We start from the raw sequence: 17,039 nt of genomic DNA, 5'->3' as shown, positions 1-17,039 counted from the left end.
TGAGAGTAGTTCCTAGTCATATAGGCTTAGAAAATCGCAACTTTTCATTTTCCGTCGATCTTAGTACACGGTTTAACTACAGAAGAGTCAAGTTTTAAATAGGAAAAATATTGAAACTCTTTGGTCATTTTGAAAGAAATGCTACTGGACTCATCAGAATCAATGATCTGTACTAAGCTATGCTAAAAGTGGTACCGTCAGACCCGGAGTTCGGCTGAATGGATTCTAAAACGGTAAAACTCAACTGTTTAACTCTGGGGGAGATGTAAAATGAGCATATTTCCGAAAAAAGTGGAGTATCCCTTTAAGGAACAAGGTAAGCTGTTCCAATCAGAGGGAGCTTTGAATTTGAAGGCACGTCTTCCAATTTCTTTTGAAATATTTGGGACAGAAAAAAATAGATGATCAAGGTGTCTCAGGCCATAAGTTGATCTATATGGGACTAAATATTGCTTCAAATAAAGAGGATAATTAAAAAAGATACATTTATAAACAAACTGAAACCAATGTAACTGTCGTCTGGCCTTAGGTGATAAAAGATTCAATTGTTGATACATATAACAATGATGGGTAAGGAACGGACATCTCAACACAAATCGACAGAGACTGTTATAAACAACGTTTAAGGGTTTCAGGCATGATTCTGTTGTACTCATATAGACAATATCAGCGTAATCAATAATGGGAAATAATAGCTGAGTTACAAGTCTTAATCTAATCGGTAGTGAGAAACAATTAATTGAACGATATAATAGTTTTAAATTATAGTTTACTCTTCTCACTATAGATTCAATATGAGACCTGAAGGAGAGGCTGGAATCAAGCCAAAGGCCCAAATATTTAAATTTCTCAACATTCTCCATAAGTGTACCATCTGAGAATTTAATTGATAAACTATTGCCCTGATTATGTCGGTTATGTCGGGCAGACCAAGTGGGGAATAACATACTATACGATTTACTTTTATTCAATATAAGTCCATTTTCTGAAAACCACTTTTGAATAGTATTAAAATCAAATTGCAGTGAGGATTGAATCAAGTTAATGTCACGTTTTGAAGAATAAATAACTGTATCATCAGCATACAGGAGAATTTGACTATCAGAGCACATTTGAGGGAGGTCATTAACAAAAATTGAAAACACAGTACCAATGTCAAAATAAATCATTAAATTAAAATCCATCCTTACAGTGCAGAAGTGACACAGAGGCGGCATCAAAACTGGCATTAGCCTACTATATTTACACTTCATTTACAATTGCATAAATAAAGCTATTCAATATTTAAATATGAAATGATTTATAATTTTAACGTTTTAAAGCTGCATTCAGTAACTTCGGGATTTCTTCGCTGTATTCTCGCTTTTTGCTCGCAGGTTTCTCTCTAGAGCTCCCCCCACAGCTTCGGAATAGATATTTGACAACACTGTTGTAAAAACTCGTTGGCTATTCTCAGACAGCAGAGGCTAGTAGATCAACGACATCAAAGCAGATGGGACATTCTTTAAAACGTCTTCTTCATTCGGGTTCGAACAGCGTGAGGGAGCGCAATAATGACGGCATTTTAGCAGATTTCTTTTGGCCGTAAAGCAATTGTTTACATCGCGAGACCTGATATCACGCGAGACTTCCTGACGCGGCGGCCGGCGGCCCGCCGCCCCAAAGTTACAAGTGCGTATTTTCCGCTCAGGGGCACCAGGGGGGTGTGAAACGACCACCATTCAACCCGAAATAAGTAATATAACCATTCCAATGACTCTGGAGCTGTTCAGTTAAGGTAAAAAAGTTACTTAGTTCACCTTTAATTAAAGGATACTTTAAATATGAAACTGAAACCACCAGTAGGTGGCGGCAAGTCACTGTCTTAATAAGCGAGTTGTTGGAGTCATTTATTCAACCAATTTGTTCAAACGGCTGATTCATTCAGAAAAACAAGTGATTGGTCATTGAATCGTTAAAATTATTCGTTCAAAACGCGGGTTTCAGTAAAAAAAAAAAAAAAAAACAGCGCTGTCTGTTGGACCACGGCTTCATTATGAAATTCTCGTCGGCGATATAAAGTAAAAATTGACAATATTGTGTCCAAAAAGTAACTCACAATGTTAGCTTTATTGTTCATTTAACTGTTGTATAAAATAAATAGCACATTTGCAATTGTGCAAAGGAAAATGGCACTCTTGCTCATGTGATATTCTAATATAACAACATAATATGATATAAATATAAGACAAAAACTCATTTGGGGACATCTATAACTGCACTGACACATCACACAGTGAAAGCAAGCATGAGAGAAACACAATGTCAGCTCGCACTCGCAGTGCCTCGTACATAGTTAAAATAATGATTACAATATCATCATAGTTCATAGACCAAGATAGAATTAAAAAAATAATACGTAGGCCTGCGCTAATTAGATAGTTTTAATTGCGAAAGCATTTAGATAAGTCAAAGTGTGATCTAAAATGTAAGACCTTTCATAAGTAAAAAGACATTTAAAAAAATTAGAAAATAATTTTAAGACTTTTTATGGCCTTAAATAAAAAAAATCTAATTTAAGACCTTTTAAGGATCCGCGGGGACCCTGTCTTGCCCAGTTCCGGTGCCTGGTTCCCTTGCGGAGTTTATTCCTAGATCTCGTCTGTGTTCCCAGACTTCTGGAGATCGTTGGAGTCCTCTTCTTCCAGTACCGTTTGACATCCGCTCAATGACTATTCATATCAATCCTCTATCCTCTCCTGTATGTCTGCTTCCTGGTCGCCCGCCTGCTAACGTGGTGTTTTTGAGTGTTTCCATCAGTTCAACCTGTTTGTCAATAAACTGCTTGCTTGCAATTGGATCTTCGACTCTCATTGTGACACATGGACACCTCCTACTCACACTCTCCGTCTCTGCAAGTTTCGAAAGGGAATGATTCAGATTTCTCTTGGCACAGCTACTAGAAGACAGACAGGTTGTTCATGTCACATCTACGTCGTCAAGCTCAGTTTGAGTCTGCACAGTACGCTCAGCCATCAGGAAGTGAGTGCTTCTAATTGACTTCACTTTTCTCCGTTGAATCCAATGGGGTCGCTGTGTCCATTTCTTTTACTGTCTATGGGTTTAACTTACTACGGGCAAATTCCAAACGGAAGTGAGCATCCCTACTGTATGCCCGCCTACTCCCTTCGAAGGGCAGAGCCCTAAGTGGGGAGTGGGACTTTGGAGTGAGCAGGGCACTTGCGTGCCGTTATGTAGCCGTTAGGAAGGCACTTGGGGAAGGGAGCAAATGTCTCTTATTATCTTCACGGATGTTCCCATGAGAATGCAGCATGGTGTCCATCAGCTGTTCTTACGACATACATTTTCTTATTATTGATGTTAACATAACTGTTGCAAATAAATACACATTTAAAAAAAAAGGTTTTAAATGATGCGTTATATATGTGTGTGTGAGTGTATTTCTCTGCTCTCAACTTTGAAACTTGCCGTCTCATCTTTGGACCCTGCATTAACACATTTCTTATGTATGAAACTTTTTTGAACAACATGACAAATGTTTGAAATATCACAAACAAAACAAAACAACTTGAATTGCTTTGTAAGTTAACTCGAACTCTCCCGCATCTAGCTTTAAAGTATTTGCTGGGTCACATGACCATAAATGCTAAATTTACTTCCTTGAAGTAGCCTACCTAAGCCAACGGCCTTGAGGAAGGGCCCTTCGTGAAGGGATCCAGTTGTTCACTTTCATTTGGAACAACCCTACAAATGGCGTCCCCTTCCCGAAGTGCCCTTTAAGGGCACAAAAATGGCCCTGTCCCAAATGGCACCCTAAGCACTTGCGGTCTTCCTAAGAGTCCGCACTTTCGTGATGTAACGCCGCTTTGACTGTCGGGAAGAAGTCTGCAAAATGACAAATGGGACTTGGGACACCATCCGGTCTCATGGACTTAAAGGACACGCGCACACGGCAGCCATTGTAAGTCCACAAGACCGAAAGTGCATAAGAAGTGCCATTTGGGCCAGGGCCAGTGCCGTTTGGAATTTGCCCACTATTGACACTTGCTGGTTGGTGCGAGATGCATTCTGGGATACCTGGCTGACTCAAGTCACCTCTCAATACATCCTCAATAAGAGGGGCGGACACATCTGGGGATGAAAAACTAGCCTACTTAAGCTGTTTTTCAATATAGTTCTTCAGCGATCTTGCATCCTTGTGTTCTCATACTACGTCATCTTCAACCGTCAAAGTTCAATTCTAATACTCAAGAAGGCAAGTACAGAGGACGCATGAAAGTACACGGATGTGTTCTTGATAACAAGGATGCATCGAATGCAGACGAATGAACCGTTTAAAAAAAAAAAAAAAAAAAAAAAAAAAAAATTCGCAGAAGGCGCTGTGGGCGGTCAACGTATGGAAGCTTGTAAGCTTTAACCCTTTCGCAGTACGATCACACCGGTGTGATCACTCTAGGCTGGTCCCTGGAGCGTATGATCACACCGGTGTGATTAGAATGGTCAGTGCATGACGTGATCAACTGCTAAATTCAAATGTGCTTTCGCGCGTTGGCTGGCCCTGAGCCAGAGACAGGCGCGCTCAGAGCTGTCATATATCACAACTTTTCAGTGTTTTCAACCACATAATGTTTATTTTAGGTTTCAGACATATAAGTACTAAAAAAACAATACATTTAGAGTTTGTAAAATACACACTGATGTCAAAGGAAGAGGCAATAATAATCCTTTCCATTATAATTAGACACGTTTTATTCATATAAGATACACAATGTGTAAGTAACTTTACAGTTTACTCTATTCCTCTCCCAGTTCACCAGCCACTTACTTTTATGTATTTCGGGAGAAGTGGATGAATTTACGTGTTGTAAATCCCATGTGTAAATCTAACAGATCCGATTCTCTGAACTGCGTCTGCGGCACAAACTAAGATGGCGGCGCCCATCGTGCATACAGCTCAACCAACGCGATTGTTATAAAGGTGTTTAAAAAATAAAACACTTCCACTTGCATATATTTGCCAATCGGAATATCAGATATTTCATGCCATATCTAACAAATTTGTGAATATTTTGAATAAAAAAGGAAAAATGACACAAAAGCAGATCATCATTCATTCAGCTCTGTTGTTGCTGCGGTGTGTCACGTGACAAGCAATGACGCGTCACCATGGAAACCATAAAGCAACACATTCTAAATAACGGTCGCCTTGAAAAACTCACGCTGGGGGGTCAGCCAGAATATTTTAAACTTACATGTGCTAGCCTCTTTACAATAACAAAGGCGTAGTTTGATGCAGGCACGGCGCCAGGATTCCAGTTTTGGATGGGCCAGACCAATTGTGGGTGGGCCTTAAATTAAAAACGTTAAATAAAATAAATAAAAAAACGTTATCCAATCACTGCTTGGATATATATATACTGCAAAAATATTGACTAATATAGCCTACTGTTATATTATCTGTGCGTATACATAATATAGATTTTAATAGCTTGATGCTCTTTAAATATTTTGTTGCATTGTTAAAAGTTTCGGTGCATAGGACAGACCTATCCGCGATCGCTCTCCATGGTTCTGACCAAAGAAGAGCGCTTTGGAATCTCCATTACGCATCATACGCATCATACTGGGCTGCATTTTCCGATAACATTGTCTCATAGCGCGCTACGAAGACTATTAAGGTATAACTTAACTAAAGGTATACTACCACTAAAGGTTTATCATTGCTAGGCGTCTTCAGGGCTATCATCCACTCGCGAGGCAGAGGCGCTGGCGCCCTCCTACAGCGCTGTTTTTGGTAAAAAATGATTTTGACGACTTCATTAAGTTTTGTTTTATAGAAAACTCTTTTTAAAAGATTTTCGTTTTGTATAAATTGTATCTTAATTTTGATAAATGTTTTATCAATCAATTTTCCGTATTTAATAAATAAGAAGCATATACAGTGCTATGCATAAGTTTAGACACCCATACTAAAGTTGACTAAAAAGAGGAATAAAAAATCATCTTTTGGAAACTGAACTTAATGCCTTAATTTAAAAAATTAGGAAAAATCCAACCTTTAAGGACACCAATTTTCTTTGTGAATGAATAATGCATCGTAAATAAATAAATGTTCTTCCTTAAAATACAGGGTGCATAAGTTTGGACACCCCTATGTTAAATTCCCATAGAGGCAGGCAGATTTTTATTTTTAAGTATTTTTTTTTATTTTTTGTTTAGGATACTATGCATCCTGATAAAGTTCCCTTGGCCTTTGGAATTAAAATAGCCCCACATCATCACATAGCCTTCACCATACCTAGAGATTGGCATGGTTTTATTTCAGTTAGCCTAATAGCTAGTTTGATTTGCATTGAGAGATGATCTTATGGAAAGTACCCCATGCCAATCTCTAGGTATGGTGAAGGCTATGTGATGATGTGGGGCTATTTTAATTCCAAAGGCCAAGGGAACTTTATCAGGATGCATAGTATCCTAAACAAAAAATAAAAAAAAATACTTAAAAATAAAAATCTGCCTGCCTCTATGGGAATTTAACATAGGGGTGTCCAAACTTATGCACCCTGTATTTTAAGGAAGAACATTTATTTATTTACGATACATTATTCATTCACAAAGAAAATTGGTGTCCTTAAAGGTTGGATTTTTCCTAATTTTTTTAATTAAGGCATTAAGTTCAATTTCCAAAAGATGATTTTTTATTCCTCTTTTTAGTCAACTTTAGCATGGGTGTCTAAACTTATGCATAGCACTGTACAATACAGCAGACAATGTAATAAGGCGCCGGCACGATCACTTGCATTGCACGTGAACTGGAGGGCGCCGAAACTCAGCCTGTGCCTCACAGATTTGAGAAATATGGGTTATCTATTACAGAAAGCTTGAAATGTCTACTTTTAAACGAAAATATTCAAACCAAAATAAATAGGCTACTCTCTGATTATGTAGCCTAATCCATATGAAATGTGCATTTCTCTCTGGCGTTCATGGAGAGTCCACATTGTCAACTTCGTCTTTGCAGCGACACAGAAAACACCAGTTTATTACTAAACAATTAAATGTCTCCTTGCTAATTTAGACACATTCATAATTACTTTAACCGGTTCTTTGTGGCAAGCTTTATGCGTGCGGTCATAACGCTTATTATCCTGTAGGATAGCCTAAGTAATTAAATTAATATAAAGGGGCGATTTGTCCACGAATGGCTTAAATTAACAACTACTAGTCGACTAGAAAAAAAAAAATTTAGTCGGAGGCAGCCCTTATTCCACATATTTTCGAACCAGCAGGTCATTCTGGGTTGAGCGAGCGACGCTACGGAATGAGTGAGCGGAGCGGAATATTCAGAAATGCGCTCTCCGCTCACGAGCTCTGATCGGAACAAACCCGAACCCCACTGTCTGCTGAACTTGCGCAGAAACATCAAAATAGACATAGCCAGCTTTTTTAAATTGTTTTTAAAACTAAACGTTTAGACTATTTTAGTACAAATTATGAGCTTATTGACGATTTTTTATAATTCTTGACAAAATTTGAATAGGCTATATTACGTTTTTTTTTTGTTTTTTTTGGGTGGGCCTGTTGAAAAGTGGGTGGGCCCAGGCCCGTCAGGCCCACCCATGACGCCGTGCCTGGTTTGATGATGCAACATTTGCTAAGAATTATGGATCTTGTCGTCAACTCAAGCCGACCGATCTATGACCGATGTTTATGGATGAGTGAATACATCGATGCTTTTATCATGACTGTGATATGAAGCAGTTCGGGATTGCTAAGAGACAGCTCAGCTCCACACGTCCCACACGCGAGTCCCGCGGATATAAAAGGAATATGGACATTTCATTCTACCGAACTACACGCGAGTGCAGAATTACTACTCACAGGTCAGTTTATTAGACAAATTAAACTTGTGAGGTAACGTTAACGCAGCGCTGTTTCACTAGTCTAACATTACACTAGCACACTAAACTGCATTTGAATGTTTTGAAATGTAACTTATGTGTTAGTTTGTCTGTATGAGACTAGCAGTAAGCTAGATCAACATTAGAATAGCATACAGATCATATTCTAACATTTTATCATTGTTGAACTATATAACATTGATTAGTTTTATGTAAATGTGCTCACCTGTTTAATAAAGTACATGTAGGAGCGGTCGAAGTCTCGGACGTGGAGTTCTCGTTTATATAACGTTACTGTCTATGGGAGCTCTAGGCATCTCGAAAACACAGCGCTGATATTGATTCTCGTTTTAGTTCTCCTTTTTTTATCCAAAGTCTGCTTGCCATGGTCCATATTGTGTGAACGAAACAACAACAGCGTGCAAATAGACATTGCGAACTACACAGTTGTCTGCGTCTGTCGCTTTGGTTACTATCAGAGGGCTCTGGTTCATAGCTCTGGTTGCTATGGCAGTACGAGCGGAAACCAGGGACAACGCTGATATGACGCCATTGACGGCGACAAAACGGAAATAAAGAAACGGGACGTGTCTTCGAATTAAATTACAAATTTCTCCTGGTTTGAAAGTTGTTGGAAACAGTCGGGATAATGTAAGTACACAACTAAAAAATATATATAACATAGATATAGTGATTTTTGCTATTTTTAAAGCAAAAAAGTTACATATTGTGCCTTTAAACTTCTCGTTCTCACTTAAGAGATTAAGGGAATACATGACAGCTCGTGAAAATAAACATTTGTTCGTCTCTTTTGCTTAATTTTAATAAAGTGATAAGGACCTTAAGAAAGCTGCTGTATTTTTATTGACATATTAAAAATAATTTTAACATTGACAAAGCATAGGTAACACATACACTACTCATAAATACACATGGTAAAATAAAAAATATATAAACTTATATGAAAACAATGTCTATAATAATATGAAATAAATGTTTTAATAGGTTGTGATATTTGTTTGTGATGTTATGTTGTATTTATTGTGCGTTAATCTCTATTTGCTGAGATGGTCAGTTAAGCAGCAAGATCGCAGATCATCTCAATTCTCACAAGGGTGCGTTCTGCGTCCTAGCGTCCTTCCCTTGCGTTCTTGGAATTGAGAAACAGCCTTGGCAAGATGAACTTTGAATTGGAACAGTACTTCACAAGAACATAAGTACAGACAAGAACGTATATTGAGAAACGGCCATGGGCGTTGAACAGAAAACGAAACCTCCCTACTGCACAGCGAGGCGATTGCTTTGGTCGTAGCTGCCTCGCTGTGCAGTAGGCTATGTAGGCTAAAGCATATTGATTCCAACCACAAGCAACAGGATTTTTTATGTAGAACCAATTAGTTCATAAATCTCTTCATCTCAATATCTAATTCTGGACACCTTGAATAACCAATCAGACTGGGAACACAGGCTTTTACTTTCCCATCTTTGACATCAATAATTCAACTATAGCCCAAACCACCCACATTTCTCCTGATACACAATAAGACATAACTGGCAACTGTATTTTTCTCGACAGCATTTAGGATTTCACACTTATGCTTAATCTTCTGGCAGAGAGGGGCATGGGTACAATTTGTCCTGCATGCTTTTCACACACACTGGCCTCAGATAGTACATTGTGCAGTTTACTCTTATTTTACGCTCATGTTCCACCTTAGACGTGTCCTCCCAAAAATACCAATTCAAGCAGCCGATCAAATCCCTCAAATATTCAGTCAAACAATTATTTGAGTGGGATGTTTGGGGTTTGCTTTCTTGAGCATTAGAGCCTCCCATAATGCATCAAAAGGCTTTACTATTCAGGTGTCATTTTCCATTCCTGCTAATCGCTTTTGACGTGACATGCTTCGTGGCCACACGCCGCTCTTTAACTGGCCTGTTAGAGAAAGCTTGCTGGATGGGAATAAAAAAAAATAATCTGTGCAGTAACAATTCCCTTTCAAAAGCATATTAACTGTGTGCATGTGAGAGAGACACTTTGTAATGTTTTTTTTTCTCACTCCCCCACATGATAAGATTCTATTTTCAAGTAAATACACTCAGCAGCCACCACAGAGCAGCTTTTGCATTCAGCTCAAGTCCAAATTGCTTTGTCACGAACTCTTATTAGCTTGCAAACTAAATATTGTGTCAGTAATTATCTCATTACTCAGTCCCTCCAGTTTTTCGCGATTCCGCGATCGCTGAATACACCGCAAAATCAACAAAATGTCGAATTTTTTTGCGATCCTGCATAATTCCTAATTTAACCGCAAAATAATTACAAAAATGAAAAAGACCTCACAAAACATTAAATTATAGGCTAATCACCCAAATGAAATATCTCTAGTTTAATCAAAGTTTCAATGCATTTTTACGTGGATACAGATGTTGCGGGAAAAGGGGAAACTCCTTTTCCTCGATTTACCATAGACAGTATATAAACTGGACACAGCGACCCCATTGGATTCAACGGAGACAAGTGAAGTCAATTAGAAGCTCTTACTTCCTGGGGGTCGAGCGTACTGCGCAGACTCAAACTGAGCTTGACGACGTAGATGTGACGTGAGCAACCTGTCTGTCTTCTAGTAGCTGTGCCAAGAGAAATCTAAATCATTCCCTTACGAAACTTGCAGAGACGGAGATCGTGAGTAGGAGGTGTCCATGAGCTAGGAGCAGGAGAAACTTTTAGCAGGTATTCTGATTAATTATTTAGTCATTTTGCCTCCATGTCCCCCCGATTGCGCGCGAGCTTCTCCTCCTGTCCATACGGTAATATCTCTACTGTGCGACAGAGAGTCGTGTGGTTATGATGCAATCGTTAACCTATTTTTACAAAAATTGCTTCTACGGGGCCATAACGTAAGATACAAGGTAATGGAGCCTTTTATACATTTTCGTGTTTCTTTAGAAATAAATAATGGAAAAATGGAGTCTTTAAATGCCTCAGATGTAAAGTTATTCTCTGTCAAAGTGACGCCAAAATGAATGGGAGTCAATGGAATGCTAACAGCAGGTGGGGGTCTGCTAATCAATGGCGGCTCCCGGGGAAGCTTCAAAATAATATGAAACCCTGCCCCCCTGCGATTTACTGAAGCCTATAATGTAAAACTCATTTTGCAGCTGCACAGCTAGCAGTGAGTGTCTGGCTCACTCATTGGATGTGCAGTTGCAATGGCGCGGGCACCACTGACGTGCCCGCCAAGGGGGCACGGCCTTAGCCTATATTATTCTTTTACTGTCTATGATGTTAGTCCCCGAAAACACCATTTTAGCAGGTTTAGACGACTGAAGCGACAACTTGCCAGGTTACTATAGTGTGGCCGGCTACGCAATACTCGTTCCCTACTCTCAGGGAACTGAGGTTATGATAGTAACCAAGTAGTTCCCTTTCGAACAGTCACTTCGTATTGCGTTGTGCAATACGTTGTGCACGCAGTGGGGACAACATGCAAAACGCCGCACTATAAGTAAGTGGTTGCCTTCTGCAGCTCTGGACCCCTCAACTCAGGATTTACACACAGTTCTACAGTATAAATTACTACACCTGCTGTTAATATTTACATAGGTCAGGTAGAAAAATTGCCCATAGGTTGTTTTTTGTCAATTTGTCAATTTGTTGAGAATTTGATTAGACCAAAATAAACAAGCTTTATGCATTTTGTTTGTGATTTGTATCATGTATGACTATTGTGCATCTGACATAATACTATTATGGTAAATGTGATTTCAGACAAATTTCTGGAAATCACCACCACAAAATCACTCATTTTGATCGCAAAAATCACACAAAAAATCGTGAAATCCTGGAGGGACTGATTACTCTAACATAATAGATCCTGACTCTTCCAAGGCAGATGGCTTTCTAGAAAGAAGACTGATGGAGCATTCTTCAAACAAGATATATTGTCTGTGGTCTACAGATCAAACTGCATCTTGTATCATTCTTGTTGTATTCCTATAACACAGATCTTATGGGTCACTGAGAACTACTATTTACATCTACCCCTGCTTTGTCATATTATGTTATTTGAACTCTGATGCTTGGGAACGTATAACGTCTGTATTTTGTTTATCCACAATACGCATCCTCCATATGCGTGATGTTAAACAGGATAAGATTTGATGACCCATAAAGCGAGGTAATTTCCCCAGGGGCAAGGAATAAAATAACTTTATTAACCATGGAGAAACACTATCACTAGGCTAAATGACAGCACGCAAGAGGGAACTTGAGGAAATGTGACATCTCATTCTGGATTGTCAGACATTGTAAATTCAGCTTAATTGAAATGAACAGGCTCAGTGCAGCTGAATAATAATCTCTAACAAAAACACTGGACCATGTTTTACCATCTGCTCAACACGGTTGTTAGTTTTCCTATATACACCATTGTAGCATCACTTACATCAAAACTGTTTGTATATAGACAAATGAGGCTGTGGATTTTCAGAGCAGAAAACAATTAAAACCTCACACTGTATAACTCTTTACCTGTCAAAAAAGACATTTGCATGATCCCATGACCCCTTTATGTGCCCTTTAGGTACTGCGGAATCATTTATTTGTGTGCACACTGCACATGTGTTTTGTGTTATGTTCACTGTGCACAACTGCTTTTTTGGCAATAGCAAACCTTTGCAAAAGCCATGTGTTCACTTGCTGCTCAAATGCCTCGTTGCAGAGTTTAAGCATGTGGCGATCTTCTGTCTTCTCTGTATGGGCGGAGACGCTGTAATTCAGTTATACGACTGCATGTTTATCTTTGTTGGGCCAAATGCCAGTGAAGCTTAAATGAAGTTCAGGACAGTGCGCCTGATCAGCAGATGCTGTACAACCTTAAATGCCCCAGGGTGTCCACAGCTGTGTTTACTGAGCAAGAATGAGCTGAACTCGGTGTGTATTCATGGGCATGCATGAGTGTGGTGGGAATGTGCGTTTGCATTTGTGCGACTGTATTTATTGTTTGATATGAAGATTATAAGCTTGGGTGTGTGCGCACAGGGTTTCTTATGCAGAGTGACCCTTGCCACTGATTATGTTGTGCAGGGGTGTAAAAACATGGTTATGAGGCCTCATTAACTTTGCAGTTGATCACTCAGTTGGATGACATCCAGCAACACCATGCGCAATGCAGTAATCAGTCCCTCTTTAGCCGAATATGTCACATTTTGTCTCTGATGCATCTCCGCCTGTAACCCCTGCTCTGCGTTTTCTTATGATTTAGGAGGTGCGGTTTTATTCTTCTGGGTTCTAAATTGAGAGTGCACTCCAATGATTCAGCATTTACTGCCTCCACAGGGTGGGGTCCAATTTCATTATAAACGAACTATCAACATCATCATCAATCGGCCGCGAACAGGGTAGATTGACAGTCGGTCAACGATTCAAAAATCGTTTGAATTTATTTATTTATAAACGAACTATTGAACCTCAAACTCTTAATTACTGCTTAAGTAGTTTAGGTATTGGGTAGGAATATGGATGTAGACTATGGTCATGCAGAATAAGGCATTAATATGTCTTTCATATGTACTAATACACAGCCAATATCCTAGTATGCATGCTAATAAGAAACTTTAGTTAGAATTGGACCCCAAACTGAAGTGTTACCAAAGTTTATAACCTTGAAAATTGTTTACAGAGACCTTATTAATTTCACTTAAATGGCAATTAATAGGTAATTTTCATTGCCATTTAAGTGAAAAATTACTGAACTTAAATATTCATAAAATATTCTTTATAAAAATTATCATTCTAGAAGAAAATGTCAGATGGCACTTAGAGGCTTTTGCATCTGAACTCTTCATATATATACACACATATAGATTAATACTGCGCTTTTCTCAATACATTATTGTATTAAATGATATTATAGCCTATTATATTATAGCCCATTATAATCACACAGTAGTTGCAGGGCAAGTAGGGACAGGATTCAAGTGCAACAGTAAAAGGTTTATTAACAATAAACTCAGGATAACAAACACGGAACAGAACAACCATCCAAACGCAACGCTAACAGACAACTAAACCAAACACAGGGCTTAAATACACAGGGACTAAACAAGGAACAGGACACAGCTGACAAGACTAACGAGTTAGAGGAACAGGTGACAGGAATAAATCAATGAGAAACTGGATCAAATTAACAGGCACACAGGCAAACATTAACTGAACACAATGAAAACTAAAACTAAAAAAAAAAAAGAAAAAATAAAGGGTGGATCCGGTAGTTCAGGGTGCCAGGGCAGTGCCGGCAGTTCAGGAAGCCAGGTAGGGTCGGCCTCCGTAGTCCTGACTAGGAAACCTGGCTTGGACACTATGACCGAGGAAGTATAGCACCTCCCCCCAAATTTTCTTGAGAGGAGCTATGGGGTTTAGAACTGGAGCAGGCTCTTGGGTTGGAGTGAACTCTGGTCAGGGGCTGGAGCAGGTAAGTGTGTGGCCCAGACAAACAAATGTTAGAGCCATTATGGATAATAACATGCTCTCTGGGCACTGGAATTTCACTCACTGGAACAGACTGGGGAATTTCTCTCACAGGATCGGACTGGAGAATTTCTCACAGGAACAGATTCTGGAATTTCTCTCACAGGAACAGACTTGGCGACTGGCACACTGCTTTCCTCCTCACTCACAGATGGTGAATGGGTAACCATTATTGAGGAGAACCCACTCATGAAAGTCCCTAGACTCTCCTTTCCAGGTAAGTGCATTCTTGTCTCTGCACTGAGGCTTGTCCGGAAAAGCACACACAGGCAGTCGTCATCATAAGGGACATGGCAAAGGTCCAGAAATACCCGTGTGTACCTCTCTAGGGACTGGTTCCCCTGCGAGAGGAGGATGATTCTTTTAGCAGCTGCTGGATCCATTTAAACGGTCTGTTATTCTGTCACACAGTGGTTGCAGGCAGGGTAAGTAGAACAGGATCCAAGTGCAGCAGTAAAATGTGCACTTTTAATGGTTGTTCTGTTCTGTGTTGTGTTATCCTGAGTTCATTGTTAATAATAACAATGAACTCAGGATAACACAAAACAGAACAACCATCCAAACACAACGCTAACTAAACTGAACCAAACACAGGGCTTAAATTCACAGGGATTAATCAAGGAAACGAGACACAGCTGACAAGACTAACAAGTTAATTGAGGAACAGGTGACAGTAATAAATTAATGACACATTGGGAAACTAGATCAAATTAACGGGCACACAGGCAAACATTAACTGAACACTATGAAAACTAATTACAAAACTCAGACATGAACAGAAAAACACAAAACATGACAATTATATTATAGCCTTTTATATTATAGCCAATTATATAATATTCTATTATTAATAAAACCATTAAGTGTCCCAATGTTGTGTAGGCCTATATGGACTTGAGACAATATGGAATTGAGTACAGGGGTAAAACTGCATGTGGATTAATTCTCTAAACAATTTTGTCTAACACATGCAGAGCTAATTATACTAGCACTCTGACCCATATCATCACTGCTTCCAGGGTTCTGACCGTGCAGTAACCTGCCTCTTCAGCACCGTGGTCTTGCCCTGATATGTCTGGAGGGTATAGTTTCATGCTCATCCATCTGTATTCCACTTGAATGTATCACATCAACACTAGAGTGGAAGACATGTAAGGGGCAGACAAGCTACCGAGCACGGTGGTATATCCCTGTACGTGGAGAGCAAGAACATTTGACCAGAGAGATCTCTTCCAAATGACTGCTGACAGCTACCTCTCCTGAAAGCAGCTCCTCAGAGTCAGCCAGTATGTCCAGGAAGGTAAACAATGTTGCACAAGCTGATGTGACGGCACTTAATCTGCTGCACTATGACAGAATGTGACAAATGATTGCAAATGAACAATAAATCTTTAAAATGTGAATCACTGGTGACATTTTATAAATAATAGACAGCAATTAATCTCCATTTTTATTTATTAATTTAGGTTATGTCATTTATTTCGCATTCTATTGTTCAGTGGTTATTGTCATTGTTCATTGTTGCTTGCTCAGTTGGGGTTTAAAAGACAAGTGATATTTAGTAATATTATTGATTTCACTGCCCTGACATTATGGGAAGAGAACACAATTTGAAGTGAATTGAGTTGGATAATGACATTAGCATTAACCCAGATTAATAAATGCGGTACAATTATAGTTTATAATACCTAATGCATTAACTAAAGTTAAAGAATCAAACCTTATTGTAAAGTGTTGTAGAAAAATTTAATTGCTGTTCCTAAAACAGAATAATTCCATATTCTTGAATTATATATTTATATTCTTAAGAATTCATATGAATATTACATGTCAGAACTGAACCTCCTTAGAAGGCATCAAGCTGTTAAAAGAACCATCTGTTACTATTTATACCATTAAAGAATAGAAAACCCTGACATACTTTTCCTCTCTCAGCATTTCCATAGATAGAAACTGAAAACATGAATGGTGAATAACACCCAGGCTTCATGGGTTTTGTTATTTATCATTGTCTAAACGCTGACCTCTAGCCAAAACCCCAGTAAGCCAGCACTCATCAAAGACAAAATACGTGTAGTGTCAGAAAACTGCAGCTGGTCTCAATTCTAACACACATAAGAAGCAGATCTGAGATTCGTTCCTGCAGTGGGCACAGGGTGGCAGTGTTCTCTCAAGTTTGATTCGTACACCACCCAGACACTGGGGAGGGAGCGCTTGAGCTGCCTCTGCTGCTACTAATATACTGTTGACTCTCATTGACCTGAATGGATCAGGCCTCCGCTGAGATGATCTGGTCTGATTACTATTAGAAGTTTGGAATGGACTCTGCTGTGGGGGACATGGGTCAAATAAATCTATCCACGATATCTTTACATTCCTAATGAAAATCTCTCATGATGATTAATCCCTGCCCTTAAAAATATCCGATGATGAAAATAAGCTTTGATGAGGCAGAAAAATTACAAAGAATATCTCATCCTCCAAATGCTGATCTGTTATGAACTGATTTAATATCAGATAGGCCTGTTTTGACCTTAGAGGCTGTGCACCTTGTGCTGAACATCAGGCAGCCTCTGTCCCAAAAGTCTACAAAAAAATGAAGCTAT

Source organism: Rutilus rutilus (assembly GCF_951802725.1).
Source record: "Rutilus rutilus genome assembly, chromosome: 12".
In the NCBI taxonomy this organism is placed as follows: domain Eukaryota; kingdom Metazoa; phylum Chordata; class Actinopteri; order Cypriniformes; family Leuciscidae; genus Rutilus; species Rutilus rutilus.
Note: the sequence above shows the minus strand (reverse complement) of the source record.